The 15,361-nt window shown below is 39.5% G+C and overlaps 1 protein-coding gene across 6 annotated transcripts in view; it reads left to right on the top strand.

Moving 5' to 3' along the window:
- Positions 1–15,361, top strand: part of ptk2aa (protein tyrosine kinase 2aa) — a 66,242-nt gene that overhangs the window by 4,152 nt on the left and 46,729 nt on the right. For all 6 annotated transcript variants that reach the window (XM_040122321.1, XM_040122319.1, XM_040122320.1 and 3 more), the window contains exon 2: positions 12,285–12,311. The gene's annotated coding sequence lies outside the window, so the exon portion shown is untranslated. The remainder of the gene's footprint in view (positions 1–12,284; positions 12,312–15,361) is intronic.

The following is a 15,361-nucleotide window of genomic DNA, read 5'->3' as shown; positions in this document are numbered from 1 at the left end:
ACTGGGAAAGAAACTGTTGGGTTGGTGCATCCCTAATTCCAATTACTGGGATTTGGATCCTGAGTAGGCATTTTCTTGTTGGAAGGATTGGCTATATAAGGACCAATCCATTCCTCATCCATTGTTTGTACTTGGTGTTTGTAGTGTAGTGTAGTGGTGTGTGGTGTAGTAGTAATACCGTTAGTATTAAGTTGCAGTGACAGAAGACACACCTTTTAAGATTCTATATGTCAGCTGTCAGACTCCACGCTGTCGGATTTTCCAAGTGTTTTGGAAAGGAGTTCACAAACTTGCTCGTACATACATGGATAATTTTCTGCAGAATATTGTATACTATTAGAATTTTGACTTGTCCCAACCTGATTGGTGCAACTGTATTTCTTTTTTTATAACCCGAAACTATATTCAACCTATGTAGTGTTTGAATCCCCCATACAGTGTAATTTAATGATTGTGTGTATGAGTGTGTGTAGCTGGATTTATTGCAATATGTACACCAATCGGTTCAAGCAGGTGGCAAAGTACTTGACAGTTTTGCATTTCTTCCGCGGTCAAAGTTATATAATGCCTGCACGAGTTTAATGGAGGACAGTATCTTAGCGGTTTTTCTGGCTTACTGCAGTTCTTTTAGTGTTTGTCTGTGTAGATGGGCCAGTGTGCAGTGTACTTTCTGTGTGTACTGAAATTTTCTACAATGGCAGGAAATGACATCATAGTTAATGACTTGTCACTCCTTGGGGCAGGCACACACACACACACACACACACACACACACATTTAGTGCAAGCTACCTTTGGTCATGCAGGTCACTGGTGCAGCGTGTAAGCTAGTGATGAATAGAACCGGAACACAGTGATTCCCTCTGGTGTGTGTTTGTGCGTCCTGTGAGTGTGTGTGTGTTTGTGCGTCCTGTGAGTGTGTGTGTGCGTCCTGTGTGTGTGTGTGTGTGTGTGTGTGTGTGTGTGTGTGTGTGTGTGTGTGTGTGTGTGTGTGTGCGTCCTGTGTGTGTGCGGGAGACTGACTCCTTAGCTCAACCAAAATGACTCTACAAAGTAATGGCCGTCTTGTCCCTTCATTTTTCTCTGAGCAAAGAAGAGACTGAATGCAGTCTACAAAAAAGCAATTATAACCACAGATATTGTAAGTAAGTTGCCGCTCTCCCTCTGTGTGTGTGTGTGTGTGTGTGTGTGTGTGTGTGTGTGTGTGTGTGTGTGTGTGTGTGTGTGTGTGTGTGTGTGTGTGTGTGTGTTGTGTTGTGTTGTGTTGTGTTGTGTTGTGTTGTGTTGTGTTTGAGCGAACAGTCAGCGTAATTACATTGCAGTGACTCATAGAGGGAGAGAGAGAAAGAAGTAATTGTTCGGCTTTGTCATATAGACATAGAGAGAAAAGGTTGGGAGGTGGAGACAGCGGAGTGTAGAAAAGAGAGGGAAAAACAGAAATAAAGAGATGAAAGAAGAAGACACAGTGAAGGAGAAAGTGTCCCGAGATGTACTGTATCCCTAGATTTTTAAACTCATGAGAACATTATCTTCGTACCTGTGCACATTGGAAATTTGTCATTATCCACTGGACATAAATAGCAAGCTATCTTCTTTTAACTTCATAGGCAGGATGTTTAATTTTCACAGTGGCTGTTGTACAGTAAAATCCCTAGGTGGTAGGTTTCTTTTGCCCCCTACTGTGTGTCTATTTTTTCAGCTGTCCACCAGTTATATCATCTCAGGATATGTGTCAGACAACACATGTTGTTGTTGTGTTCAAGAGGTAAAAATATAGTGATCGGAGTAATTGGTTTTACTGTAGTTAAAGGAATAGTTTAACATTTTGCGAAATATGCTTTCTTGCGGAGAGTTAGATGAAAAGATTAGCACCACTTTCATGTCTGTATGGTCAACATGAAGCTAGCACAAGAAACTGGTTACCTTAGCTTAGCATAAAGTCTGGAAATGGACAAAACCAAAGCGTAAAAATGACACTTTAACCCCAGTAAAACATGGTTTATATGCCAGAGTATTTCTGGGTTGGGCAAAGTAACTTCCTGGAGTCTCTGCTGGTTGACTGGCAATGTATCCTTTTTACACTTTAGGTTTATGTATGGATTAAACAAATGAGATAGAAATGAGATTTAGAGATGCTGGTAGGTGGATTTTGTTAGTTAAGAGTGGTATTGTGGTATTGATCTAGCTCTCCTGTGCATTTCCTACAAATATTCGACTAAGAGGACATTTGTTGCTTTAGCATTAAATCTCATACATTAGCTGCCAGTTTGGACAGAACTTTCATTTTTTAAATTTGTACTTTTGTTTAAAAATATGAGAATGATTAGCTTTATTTTTCTGCTAGTATTTAAACTTTCAAAGTTTTAGTGCAGAATTGGTTTACAAAGCTTTAAATAATTAAGCAATGATACAGGCCATATTTGTTGTTGGTTTAAAATAATTTTTTTCGTTTTGCGTCCACCGGGAAGGTCATATGGACAATTACACAACAACATCCCTAAAGCTGAAAGAGACTGACAATCGAAACAGACAAGACAGGCAGGTACTACTGTGCTATTGCTGTCATTTAAGCCTGAAGGTTTTTGTTATAGTAACAGATCCCATATGAACCTTTACCCTGATTTGGAGAGTTTGAGTTTTAATACTGAAATGAGTCTGTCATACAGATTTTAGCACGGAATCTCAGTGAAAATGTCACATAGCTTGTGTGAGGGCTAAAGATTTACTCAGTCCCAATGGAACTTTTTTTCTCTGACATCGCAGCTCATTCATTATGCAAGATACTCTATGCACTGTGTAAAAGATATCTAGCTGTCACTGGTTGTGTACAGTACTGGTATAGAGTGACTGGTTTCCAGAATAAAAGTGGACACAAATTCTTTCATGAGTTACACAAGACAGGTACTTTAGTGAGAGAGAGGGAGAAAGAGAGGAAAAAAAACCAAGGCAGACATCAGTGTCTGCTTGGCCAATCATATGACCTCATGTCTTCTCTGGAATCATGCACCGCCGCAGACACACAAACACTAGGCACCCACACACCCACAAAAACACAAAGTCATAATAGATCACAGGATTCACACTCAGACACACACACACACACACTCACACACAGATCATCAGCGAAACACCTGGATACGGGCCATAGGTATGACATCACATACACACACATACTCTCAGACTGGTGTGTTACCTTAAACTAGTGTTGCCGAGGTCAGATGTGGGTATAATGCCACAGTGTTTGTCTGTCTGTGTATCAATGTACATGTGTCTGTGTGGTTAGTCAGCAGCGGGCACAATCCTGTAACAAAGGTTCATTGAAAAATAGTCTCGAGGCTGTCTGTCTGTCTTCCTCTGTTTTCGTCTGTTATAATGGTTTTTCTGTTTTCAGTAATTGCAAACACTAGAAAACAACAGAACTAAAGAAATCTCAGAAATCTGATGCTAGTGTTTTTTTTTTTTCCTGTCTACTTGAAAAATGGCAGCATTTAAAGTTCAAAAAGAAGTAGACCAGGTAACATGCAAAGTTTTGGTAAAACTGTAAATGCATTTGGTAGATTTGTTGAATCTATTACTCGCACATCAGTTTATTTCCCCAAAGTGTAACATATCCATGGAGCTGGAGGTTATTTTTCTGATTTGTGAAATATTTTTATTAATGTTTTTGCTGTTCAGGCAAAGTAGACAATCATTTTACCCCAGGCAGAGTCAGTGGTAAATATACTTAATGAAAAACCCCAAAGACTTACAGCAGCAGGGTTTTTCTCAATGCCACCAGAGGGCGATGTTAACACATCAACTCCTCAAGCAGGGACTCACAGAAGGAGAGAGAGGGAGAGGCAGAGCTTAGATCCACCTTCTAAATGAGAAACAGAGTGTGTGTGTGTGTGTGTGTGTGTGTGTGTGTGTGTGTGTGTGTGTGTGTGTGTGTCCCCGTGTGTCCGTGTCCGTGTTTGTGTGTGTGTGACATCTTGGCCTACTAATCCAGTGGCCCTCTAATCTGCTTTACTCCTGAGTAACTCTTGTCTTTTCTGTCTGCCCCTTTGCTTGTGTGTAAGTTAGTGTGTGAATCTGATCTGTGGCATAGACTGTGTCTGTCTGTGTGCATGTGTGTTTGTGTCTGTGTGCGTGTTTGTGTGTGTGTGTGTGTGTGCGCGTGTGCGTGTGTAAGAGAGACACACAGAGACAACAAGATAGAGAAAGAGATTCTCTTGGTGATGGTTCAATCACAGTGTCCAGTGTGACCAATATACTGTGACAGACTGAATGTCATATCTAGAATCAGTGATCGCAGGACAGCACACCGATTTTATGGCACTTTGAGAATATTTTGTCGTTTATACATGATGGCATTAACAGTGGCAAAGGTCATTTGGATAGTTAAGCTTCAAAAACCACAGATTGCCTCTATTAAGACAGGGAAGTTCATATCCTCAAATGCTGACTGAGACTTCTAGCATGGCGGTAGGTCCTTAGTCTCTTAAAACATAATTTTCCTATAACTTATGTTCAGTAGCTATAAGTGAGGATTTTTGTTTGTTTTTCTTTTTTCCCCATCATGTTCTACTTTATTGATTTTATTAAGTAATCAGTTGTCATGTTTAAACCCATAGGGTGAGTAACCTTTTCTGTTTGAAAACGAAACAATGTGTAAAAGGAGTCGAGGCGGGTTTACCCTCCTCTATGTTCCTGTATGTGATTTGATTACAGTATAATTGGATTAAATGTGCACCCCCTTACAAAAGTCAATGGAACAACTGACTGTTTTCCCCCATGTCCCCTGTTTTCTATCATTGGTTTTATTTGTTCTGAAGATAGAGGATTTGTGCGGGACAGTGACAGAGTTGAGAACATTGCATTATGACTAATTGAGTAGCTCCTCAGGGGTTCATTTGTGTCAGAGAGGCTGAATAGCCAGAGGCAACACAGCTCACACACACTCTTGTTATATCATTCTCCTCTCCATCTTTTATTTCCTCCTCACTTTATCACCTTTTTTCCGAATTGTTCCATTTGCTTCTCTTTCTTTACCCATGTTTTCCTCCCTCTTTCTCACTTATTTACTTGCAGTTGTTACATCATTTCTTTCCCTCCTCACTGATTCCCGCTGTCTCTTGTACATCTGGCTCCCTCTCTCCCCCTCCATCCTTCTCCAGGGAGACAAAGACACCCCTTCCCCCTCCCCCTCCCCACCTCCTTCCTCCTTTTCTCTCTTTCGCCTCCCTCCCCCCTTTTCACATTTATAGGCTGCTAATGCTCCTCTCTCTCTCCTTCCTTTCTCTACTCCCACTCATGCCGCTGTGTATCTCTGTGTTAGTGTGGTAGCAGCAGTAGTTGTAGTAGTAGTAGTAGTAGTAGTAGAGGGAGGAGAAGGAGGTTGGGTTACGCTATCCCAAAGACCACAGAAGCCTAAGATTTTGGCTTTTCCCAATTTAGCTGTCAGGAGGAGACTTCTCTTCCCTTCTTTTCTCTTCTCTTCTCTTCTCTTCTCTTTGGGACTTTAAATGGAAGGACTATACCATGGTAAGAATATTATCATACAGTAGTATTTGAGTGTGGGTGGTTGCATGTGTGTGTAACCATGTTTTGTGTTCTCACTTGTTTATGCATGAGTGTGTTTTTTTTTTTTAAGTGTCCTTAAATGAGTGTAAACCACATTTGTGTTTTCATTCTGTAATCTCAAAACTCGAAATAATCTTGATCTTGATAATCTTGAACTTGTGTGAGTGCGATGCATTTCGATGTTTGTCTACATGTACTGTATGTATTGGAAAGGCTTAGTTGTAGTATAGTAATGTTACGTGACTGTCATTGCTGTAGCTGTAGCTGAAAAATATACATTGAAGAATATTTTTGATGAGTGCAGTATTGTGAAAGCTACAATACTAATGATGATAATGATGTACATAAAGAGAGGGAGGCGGAAAAGGTATAAAAACTATTAATTGTGAGAATATTGTTGATGAATGCAGCACAGTAGTGATGATGAACAGGATGATGATGAGGAGGAAGAGGTAAAGGAGGAGTTGGAAGAGGGTGGCAAAACTGTAAAATACACTCACCTGCATGCACAGTTCAAGTTGTTTGAAAAAAGAGCTGAAACAATTAGTTAATGAGTCAATTAATCAATCAACAAAAAATCAATAATTATTTACGCAAAAATACCAAACATATTTTGGTTTCAGCTTCTCAAATATGAAAAATTTGTTGTTTTATATCATTGTTAATTTAACATATCTGGCTTTTGGACTGTTGTTCTAACAAAACAAATTATTTGAAGGGGTAAACTTGGGGGTTATTCGATATTGTGACAGGCATTTTATACACCAAATAATTGAGAAATAACAGCATATCAATCAATAATAAAAGTTAGTTACTGGCAACCCTAAATGAAACCATTCCATAAGTTATCTGAACATTTGAAGCTCTATTCTACTCTATTTTGTTTGCCTCGGTTATGATGAAGGCATGTGTGTGTATGAGAACAATTGAAATGTACTGTAAGTGTTTGGTTGCCTGTATGTAGGAGGATTCAACTTCAAATGTGCCTGTGCAGTGATGATGGGGGTTAGTGCTGCCCGTGTCTACTTGTGTGTGTGATTTTGTGCGTTTGTGTTTGTGTGTGTGTGCCTGTGTGGGAGGCAGTATGTTTGAGAGAGAGACATGTGTGTCAGATTAGTGGGCTGTGTTTGAATACAAGTGTGCATCTTTATGTACAATGTTGCAGATGTGGCTTTGTGTGTAGGTGTTAGCATGTATTTTTGTGTGTTCTATGTACATTTGTGCATGTATATGTGTATGTTGTTTGTAATTGTAAGCATGAAGTAACAATCCTCCCGCAGCGTTTTGTTTCTAGGTTAGATCATCTATATTTCAGTGTGTTTTAATATTTCGAACTTGGTTCATAATTGATGGAGATTTGCTGAACAAGAAGCAGAGCTAGCAGCTTCCCTCCTTTTATCTCTCTCTTTCTTTCTCTCTGTCTCTCTCTCTCTCGTTCACACACACACACACACACACACACACACACACACACAGTTGTAAATTGGTTGTGATGTTAGCCATTTTTAGCATAGTTAAATATATATTTTAGAATGCATTAGCATAGTCAGGTACTAGTCAAGTAAAATCTACCATCAAGCAGAGCATAGAGCCAAGCCAGTAAAGATTTGCATACATTGGGCAATCGGAAGAGGAAATTTTGCGAGTTCAGCATCAAACTTCCTTTACTCACTAAGACGTGTCTCCAGTGGTGGAAAGCAACGCCAGTGTTAACTCTTGTTTTGCTTCTATTCCTATAGCTTTTCTTCTCCTACAGAAGTTAGCATGGTAACCAGCTAGCCCCGGCGCGTCCCATCTCATAATACTACTTTGTTATAGTTGGTCACTGTAGCGTCCAGTCCGCCCTTAGTACAACATGAGAGAATGAGGACATTGCGCTGCCCAGCTGGCATATTCTAACCTCTTGTCTTGTAAACACAAAGATGGCTGAAGCTCTTGGCAAGCGACCATTATCACCACCACCACCACCACCACCACCCGCTCCCGGCACGAAACCATGTTCGACGGCAGAGAAAAGTTACATGAAAGATACCCGTTCATTCTATCACAATCTGTTGTGTTGAATTATACATAGTGTATCTGGTCTGAGTGTGATACCCTAACATGCGTGCCACTCCAGTAAACCAGTTAGCTTCATCACTGCGCCTAAACTACGCACACTTGAGTGAATGTGTGTCGCAGTGTGTGTGCTTTTGCAGATAAATGTGCATGAGCAGTCATGCGTTTACGTGACCTTTTTATGTTACATGCATGTAGGACTATCAGCAGTATGCATCATCTGTTTGTGTGTGTGTGTGTGTTTTGTGTGTGTGTGTGTTTGTGTGTACGTGCATGCAATGCATTTTATCGTCTGTTAGTGTCAGGTTTTGAAAAAATTGCTCGATGTTAATCTGAATGTGAATAATGGTATGAGAAAATGCAGATGTGCCTCTGTTTGAACACATGACCCATACAGATCAGCATGGTAGTGTTTTTTTGCGTTTTTCAGTCTAAATCGTGCCATTAAAAAAACTGACTTGACCTCCATCATATAAAAATTACTTCTGCCAACATTATGTAAAACCCATTATGGGTCAAAGTCAAAACTGTGCTTAAAACCTACAGAGGTATATTTTCAAGGACAAAACATTGCTTGTGTGTGTGTGATTCTGTGCATTTGTAAGTGTGTGTATGTGTGACTGGCAGGTGTTATTGGTGCCTCGGTTATTATGTTGTTGCATTGTAACACTGCATGCTCCAGTAACACCCCATTGTCCAGAGACACACACACACACACACACACACACACACGTGAGCATGTGCCAGCTCAGCTTGAAGGTTAGCCATTAAACACTGAGCATTGAGGCAGAACAGCTGACTGCTCTCCTCAGGTTGATTCATTTAATTCTTATAGGAGTGCTTTATTTTTTGAGGGAAAAACATCTGTCTCTGTTTCTCCACAGCCAATTTGATCTGTCACTGTTGCATCGAGCTTCACTGTTCTGTTAATTTTTTTCTAACTTTTACTTCTGTCTAGCCAACCCGAATGCTGCTTCAGCCATTCCATTTTACGTATATTTGTAAATTCAAAACACCACAATATGATTCTGGTGTACTGCCTGAACGTCCAAAAACAAGGGTTCCTAGACACAAATATACAGATGCAATGGAAGCTGCCACTGAAAAATTGAAAGAAACCAAAAAAACCAACAGAAACATCTGCTTGTAATGTTAAAGCACAGCATTTTGTTCTGATAACAGTCATTTCATTCTGATGATGGTAAGTTGCTCCTTAATGGAGCATTCCTTTTTTGTTTATTGTTTTTTAATATTGTTTTTTAAAGTGCTTTTTAGCCTTTCAGTTTGAGAGGGTTTTGATTTTTTTTTTTTTTGGCCACTGTCTCAATTACTAACCTCTCTGACCTTGCTCAAACTATGATTTCCAGTAACCTACTGAACTGAGAGCAGTAGTTTAAACATGACAGCATAGCAGACCCTCTCTTGATGTTCTGTCTAATTACTGTTACCCCAAAACCTGTGGTTAACATGCAATTATACACAGCTTGCAGATCTGGAGACAGTGTTTGTGTGTGTCTGTGTGTGCTTACATATGAATCTGTCTGTAAAGGTGTGTGTGTGTATGATGGGGGGGTGGAGTGTGTGTGGGCGGGTGGCTGGGTGTGTGTGTGTTTGCGGGGCTGGGTGTGTGTGTGTGTGTGTGTGTGTGTGTGTGTGTGTGTGTGTGTGTGTGTGTGTGTGTGTGTGTGTGTGTGTGTGTGTGTGTGTGTGGGCGATTTTGTTAAAACCACCATGCAGCAATCCGAATGAACTGGCAGATACAAAACACAAATCTGAATCAAAAACATTCAGAGCTGTGGTAAGAAAATTTATTCACATTTGTTTACCAGGTCTTTTCTCCTTTATTTTTCTGCATTGAGAACTATAATTCTGAGGACAATTGTTTTGGCATAAAACTGACAGTTTTTGTGTTTTGTTAGCACTCCTACCCTCTAGGTGGTGTAGATCACAAACTCACAGTAAGAAAACATTTGGAGTTACTGAGAAGGCATTGTGCATCAAATTTATCTTTGACATCTTTTATAATAAGTGGGATTAGCAAATGCAATTCTATTAAAAAAATTGAGGAGCAGGTGTTTTGGGCTTCCTGTGTGTGTGTGTGTGTGTGTGTGTGTGTGTGTGTGTGTGTGTGTGTGTGTGTGTGTGTGTGTGTGTGTGTGTGTGTGTGTGTGTGTGTGTGTGTGTGTGTGTGTGTGTGTGTGTGTGTGAGAGAGAGAGAGAGAGACACCCATGGCCCTCTTTGATATATGTGCAGTGGAGGCTGTGAAACAGACTGGTATGTAATTAGCACCATGCTAGCCGTCCTGCACGATATTCCATGGAGAAAAAGAAATTACATAGTGAGCTATAGTCAACACTTTTCAACCCAGAGTTGGTGGTGATTTAAATCAATAAAGTGTATGACATTAAAAACAAAACAAAAAAGAAAAATCAAAGAAAAATGGAGCTTGCAAGTGTTAGTCTGTAAAATATGTTTTAACTGATAATTTGTATAAAGATTGCAGTCTTCTTTCCAGCTCCTCAGGTGCTGTTTAATCTGGTTTCTCAGACATGAAAAGGCCACAGTCTCCTATGGTTTTTAGTCTAGACTTCAGCAACACTAGCATGGCTGCAGATCTCAGGCTACATAGTACTTAACCTACACCGCACTCTTACAAGAGAGACAGGGAAAGAAAAAACAGAAGGAGCATCCATGGGACAGGTGGTGTCTGTGGCTCTCAGATCTATCTAGCTGCCGTCATAGACACTTTAAAACAGATTGTCATTATCCAGATCATTGTCCAGATCACTTTAACAATGTCCATTTTAGCCACTTAGTAATGGCTAAAATTACTAAAATGACTAAGTTAGTCGTTTATTATAATGAATTATTTGGCTTGATATTAAAGGTATGATACAAGTCAACTTGAGGAACTCTAACATTTGGAAATTTACGTGCCTGCAGTTTTACTTGAAAGATTGATGTGTGTGGGATATATATGGATCAGAGAACTTTAAGACAAGGTATCACATCTACAATAAAGTGTCATAAACAATATTTTTAGGGTTGCAGGCTGACTGTACTTAAATTCTGACTTCACTAAAGACCAGGTCAAAAGGAAAGAGTTTCGTATAGGAAATAAATTAAGTGTTATATTACTAATGATCAACATACATAACATTATCCTATTTAACCTGCCATGCTGCCATTTGATATAATGAGTGGAGCGTGTTTAGCAAATAGTCAAATAAACCTCAATTTAGATTTTGAAATTAAAACTGTGAAATATTAACATTGCATTTGCAGAGAGGGAAGGTAATAAGTTCTTGGAGCATATTAAAAAAAATATAAATTATAAAATTGCAATTAAGATGGTATCGAGAATTGTCAATAGTTCCTTCCTGTAATAATGAATCCCCACTATCATACATACACACGCACTTCACACTTGCAGGGTCCTGGTTTTGTATTACAAAGGGTTTGTTAATAACACACACACACACACACACACACCATGAGTCACCTTGCTGGCATTTCCTTTCAGTGTGTGGGTTTCCTCCTTACCATTACATCACCTTTGTTGACAACCCCTGCTGTCATTTCACCCTGTGTGTGTGTGTGTGTGTGTGTGTGTGTGTGTGTGTGTGTGTGTGTGTGTGTGTGTGTGTGTGTGTGTGTGTGTGTGTGTGCATGTCTTTGTGTCTTTGTGTGTGTTTGTGTGTGTGCATGCTTACCCAGTATTTGTGTGTACATCAGGGTGTCTAAAGCATCCTCCAGACCTCCTCCTACATACAGCTCAGCTCTATCACTGCTCTAATAGGGTGTCAGGTTCCCAAAAGGCTTCTCCTGGGCTTCCTGTGGGAGTTTGGGAGCTGTAGCGTCAATATGTGGTAGTGTACCTAGCCACTCAATAATAACAGTAGGACTGCCATGTTTGCTTACAACTGACAAGCCAATGAGTATTTCGTGCAATATTTAGGATTTAAACATGTTTTCTGTTCACATGCCTTTTGTAGTATGTGTAGTATGCATATATAAAATTCATATATAAAAAATAAAGTGGCGTTGACTACATACTTTTACAGTGCAGCATAATCATGCCTGGTTTGAGAAATATATAGTAATAGTCACCTTGAATACTCTGTGGGTTTTGTACTGTTGTGCTAAAAACCTAGAAGCATGTAAACTTTGCAATCTTTCAAAAGTACAACCACATGTCATGTTGTAGTTTTCCACCAAACAAAGGCAAGAAGGCCGACCTGAAGTCCAGTCAGTATAACATCATCATCTCACAGCTGCTAAACATGAACCCTTGAACAATAAACCTGTTCCTCAGCATTTCCCAATTAGCTCTTTGAACCAAAGCAAAGCTTCAGCTGTCAGGGGTGGGGGTAAATTATCGAACAATAGGACATTGATTTTAGAAAAAATTCATCAATATCCCGTTGAAATGTCAACACGATATTGACTGATTTTTAAACAGTTTAATTTGGCAAGTATCATGGAGCTGGCACAGGCATCCCCTCTGTAATTCAGATTCAGTAATTGAACTGTGAACACCTGCTGTGGGACTTAACTTAATAAACGTCAGGTATATTTTTGTTCTAAGCAGATTATTTCTTTGCACAGTGCTTCATTATTAAACAAAGCAGCTAACCCCTGATGTTTCTATTTTTATCTTTCAGATATTTCCAGGATTGCCTACTACACAGGTGAGTAACTGACCCTGAAACACCTGCTACAGCATTCAGGATCATTCAGCTGCTTCATTCAATCATACACAGTTTGTATCTGTGGCTCATGTGTGGTCAGGTAACCACAAGGGGTCCCCAATAAGGAATAGATGACAAGTATTAGTATGAAAGGTCATTCTTACCTTGGGAACAGTAGTTTAACAAAAAATTTCTAGCTCATTGTAAACTTTATTGCTTTTTGCCCATTTCTGGAGAATTTCAAACAATGTCCCGGTCTTCATCGGGGAACTGAAGTTGGCTCAGTTGTCTTGGAGTTGGTTGGAGTTGACAGTGGGACTATCTATCTGTGTGTTTTGGTCTCATTAGTACGGACACGAATGAGGGGAAGAGTGAACATTGCTCTAGTTGAGTGACTTATTGTAATCTTCACACTGTGGACACCACAAACAAAATATGTTCCTGTCAAGACAGTTGTGAGTCTTGGTTTAGCTTCTATAACCTCAAGGTGAAAATTTGTTTTCCTCCTTGTTACTGAGATAAATAAAGCATGGGAGCATATTCATGTATCATAGCATCATGCCCAGAAAGCATGTCTTGCTGGCCAGTTATATCAGTTGAATTAAGTTGCCAGGGTCCTACCTATTATAAATATCACAAGCAATTCTTTTGACCCAAAACACCATACAGTTGGAGCACTATCTAAAACTTAGGTCTACAACTTCATAGCATATCCTGAGCTAAATGAGTACCACCTCTCAGAGCTTCTTGCTCGCTCCACCTATAAATTCTGGAGATGATTTCCTCCTCCTCCCAGCATACTGCATCATCCACTGTAAATGTGTTTCACAATACCTGTTGCCAGCTGTGAGGAAGCAAGACAGTAACAATTGAATTGTCTTGACAGGATGTTTCAAGGGTAATACCAGTGTGTTTACTAGTGTTTATTTTCTTTTTCTTTTTTGTTAGCTTAACTAAAAGACTGTTTTCTTTTAAGTTTATGTTTTGTTCCTTCAGGCCTTCGCTAATTTTTTTCAGGCTTGGGGTCCTGATCTGTGTAGTTATTCCATAGTCTTTTATAAGGTTTGTTCAGATACTTCTTATTGGACCAATGATTTATCCATCTATTTATTCATTTCATGAGCAAGGCCATAGGGCGTCTTGCACAGTAATTACTGCATGTCACATGTATAACATGGAGATCATGTGAAACTGTCAGACACAGGAAAAAAAATGTACATTACTTCTTCTAGGTTGAGAAAATTGGAGCAGAAGAACATTGCCTTCACTGCAATATCAATGTGTGCTGATTTAGTCATGGTAATTTGGCACAGTAGTTAATGTATGTTTGACATTATAGTTTGAGTCTTAAGAACAATGGAACCTAGTTACAACCCCACCACAGTGTTACAGATTGAACTGTAAAGCGGACTTTGTGAGTAGTCATCGGGCTTTGACTCTAAATGTCAGTGGTTTTCTGCTTTGACTTGCAAGTATAACAACCCCACAAAATTTTTATTTTGACATTTAGTCCCGAGAGGGACTAAAGAAAAAGAGTAATTTAGTAATGTGAAGAGAATTAAGCAGGAAAATTTTTTTTGGATTTATTAGGTAAAATATGTTTGAAATTCAAATAGCCTTTGGATTTTAACTTCAAGGCATTGATGTGAACACACACAACACATGCGAACGCATCAAAGTAGCTATTAGGGTTCAGAGGTTTACCTGCACCTTTCAGATTTAATTTGCATTTAGTAGAATGTGAGTGCTGTCTTTTCCTCCCCTGCTAAAATAATTACGTGTTCATAAATTCAAAGCAAGATAGAAATAGAGAAACAGACACTGGCTAAGTCCCAAAAGAGCGCTGCCCATTCATGGCAACATCCGGCCCTCTGACAAAAGGCTTTCAAAGTCTACACACATGCACACATACATGCGCACGTACGCACACACACACACACACACACACACACACACACACATCCACACACTCTACCAAAACCCCTGCTCCCACCAGATTTTCATAACAATGGCCAGTGCCTGAGATGGAACCCAAAATATAGGAAACCCGCACGTGCAAACACATTCAAACACACGCACCCTAAACACTGTTCAGCAAGCTTGTCTGGGACACAAAGAAACATTAAAATTTCAAATTTCTGTGACTTTACCGTGTGTGGTAGAAGTTTTTTCTTATGTGTTCAGTACTTCATTGAAGTCTGTTCAGTTCTTCAGTTGAGGATGTGTTCAGCAATATAAATGTCCATTAGATTAATGGCTGCTGGCATCTGGTTAGCAATAGCACTCGCAGCAATAGGTGCCACTCGCTTGCAGTGTATTGTAGGTATGTTGCCCTGGAGACAAGTCCTCAGGGCAGCACCTCGAGCGCTCTGATGTTTAGTAAAGAAAATGGTATGACCCCTAAGTACAAGGTGAATGACTTTAAATGTGCACTATGGGGTAAGATTGATTGAGACCTTGTGGTTTGGAAGTGGATTGGTTTGCATATTGCTAGCAGCTGTTAGTTTACATGCTGGGCACAGTCAGGGCTAACATTTGTGTTGGGAAAAAACTCTCCTCTCCTCTCCTCTCCTCTCCTCTCCTCTCTTCTCCTATTCTGAACATTTTTCATTTGCTTTATTTTTGCTCCACAATATTCTTTTAAGAAAAAAGGATGTGCATGTTCATGATTTACTTTATCTGGGTTTGTCATTTAGATCAGTGCTGCTGTCGACTACTTTCATTGACTCTGCTTGTTATTTCTTCAGTTAATCATACGGTCTATAAAAGAAAATTCAGAAAATTGTGAAAGACGCTTGGTGTAATTGCCCACAAACCAAGGTCATGTATTCAGATTGCTTGTTTTATTTCACCAGTAGTTCTAAACCTTAAATATAATCAGTTAACTGTCATATATGACAAAGAAAAGAATCAAATCATCAGGCTCAAGAAGCTGCAACCAGACAATATGTGGAGTTTTCTAGTGAGAAATGGCTAAAATGATTAATTGATTACTAAACTAGTTGCAGATTAATTTTCTCTTGATCTAATAATCAATTAATCGAGTAATT

This window comes from Xiphias gladius, chromosome 24 (assembly GCF_016859285.1).
Source record: "Xiphias gladius isolate SHS-SW01 ecotype Sanya breed wild chromosome 24, ASM1685928v1, whole genome shotgun sequence".
In the NCBI taxonomy this organism is placed as follows: Eukaryota; Metazoa; Chordata; class Actinopteri; order Istiophoriformes; family Xiphiidae; genus Xiphias; species Xiphias gladius.
Note: the sequence above shows the minus strand (reverse complement) of the source record. Positions and strands in the feature narration are given on the sequence as shown.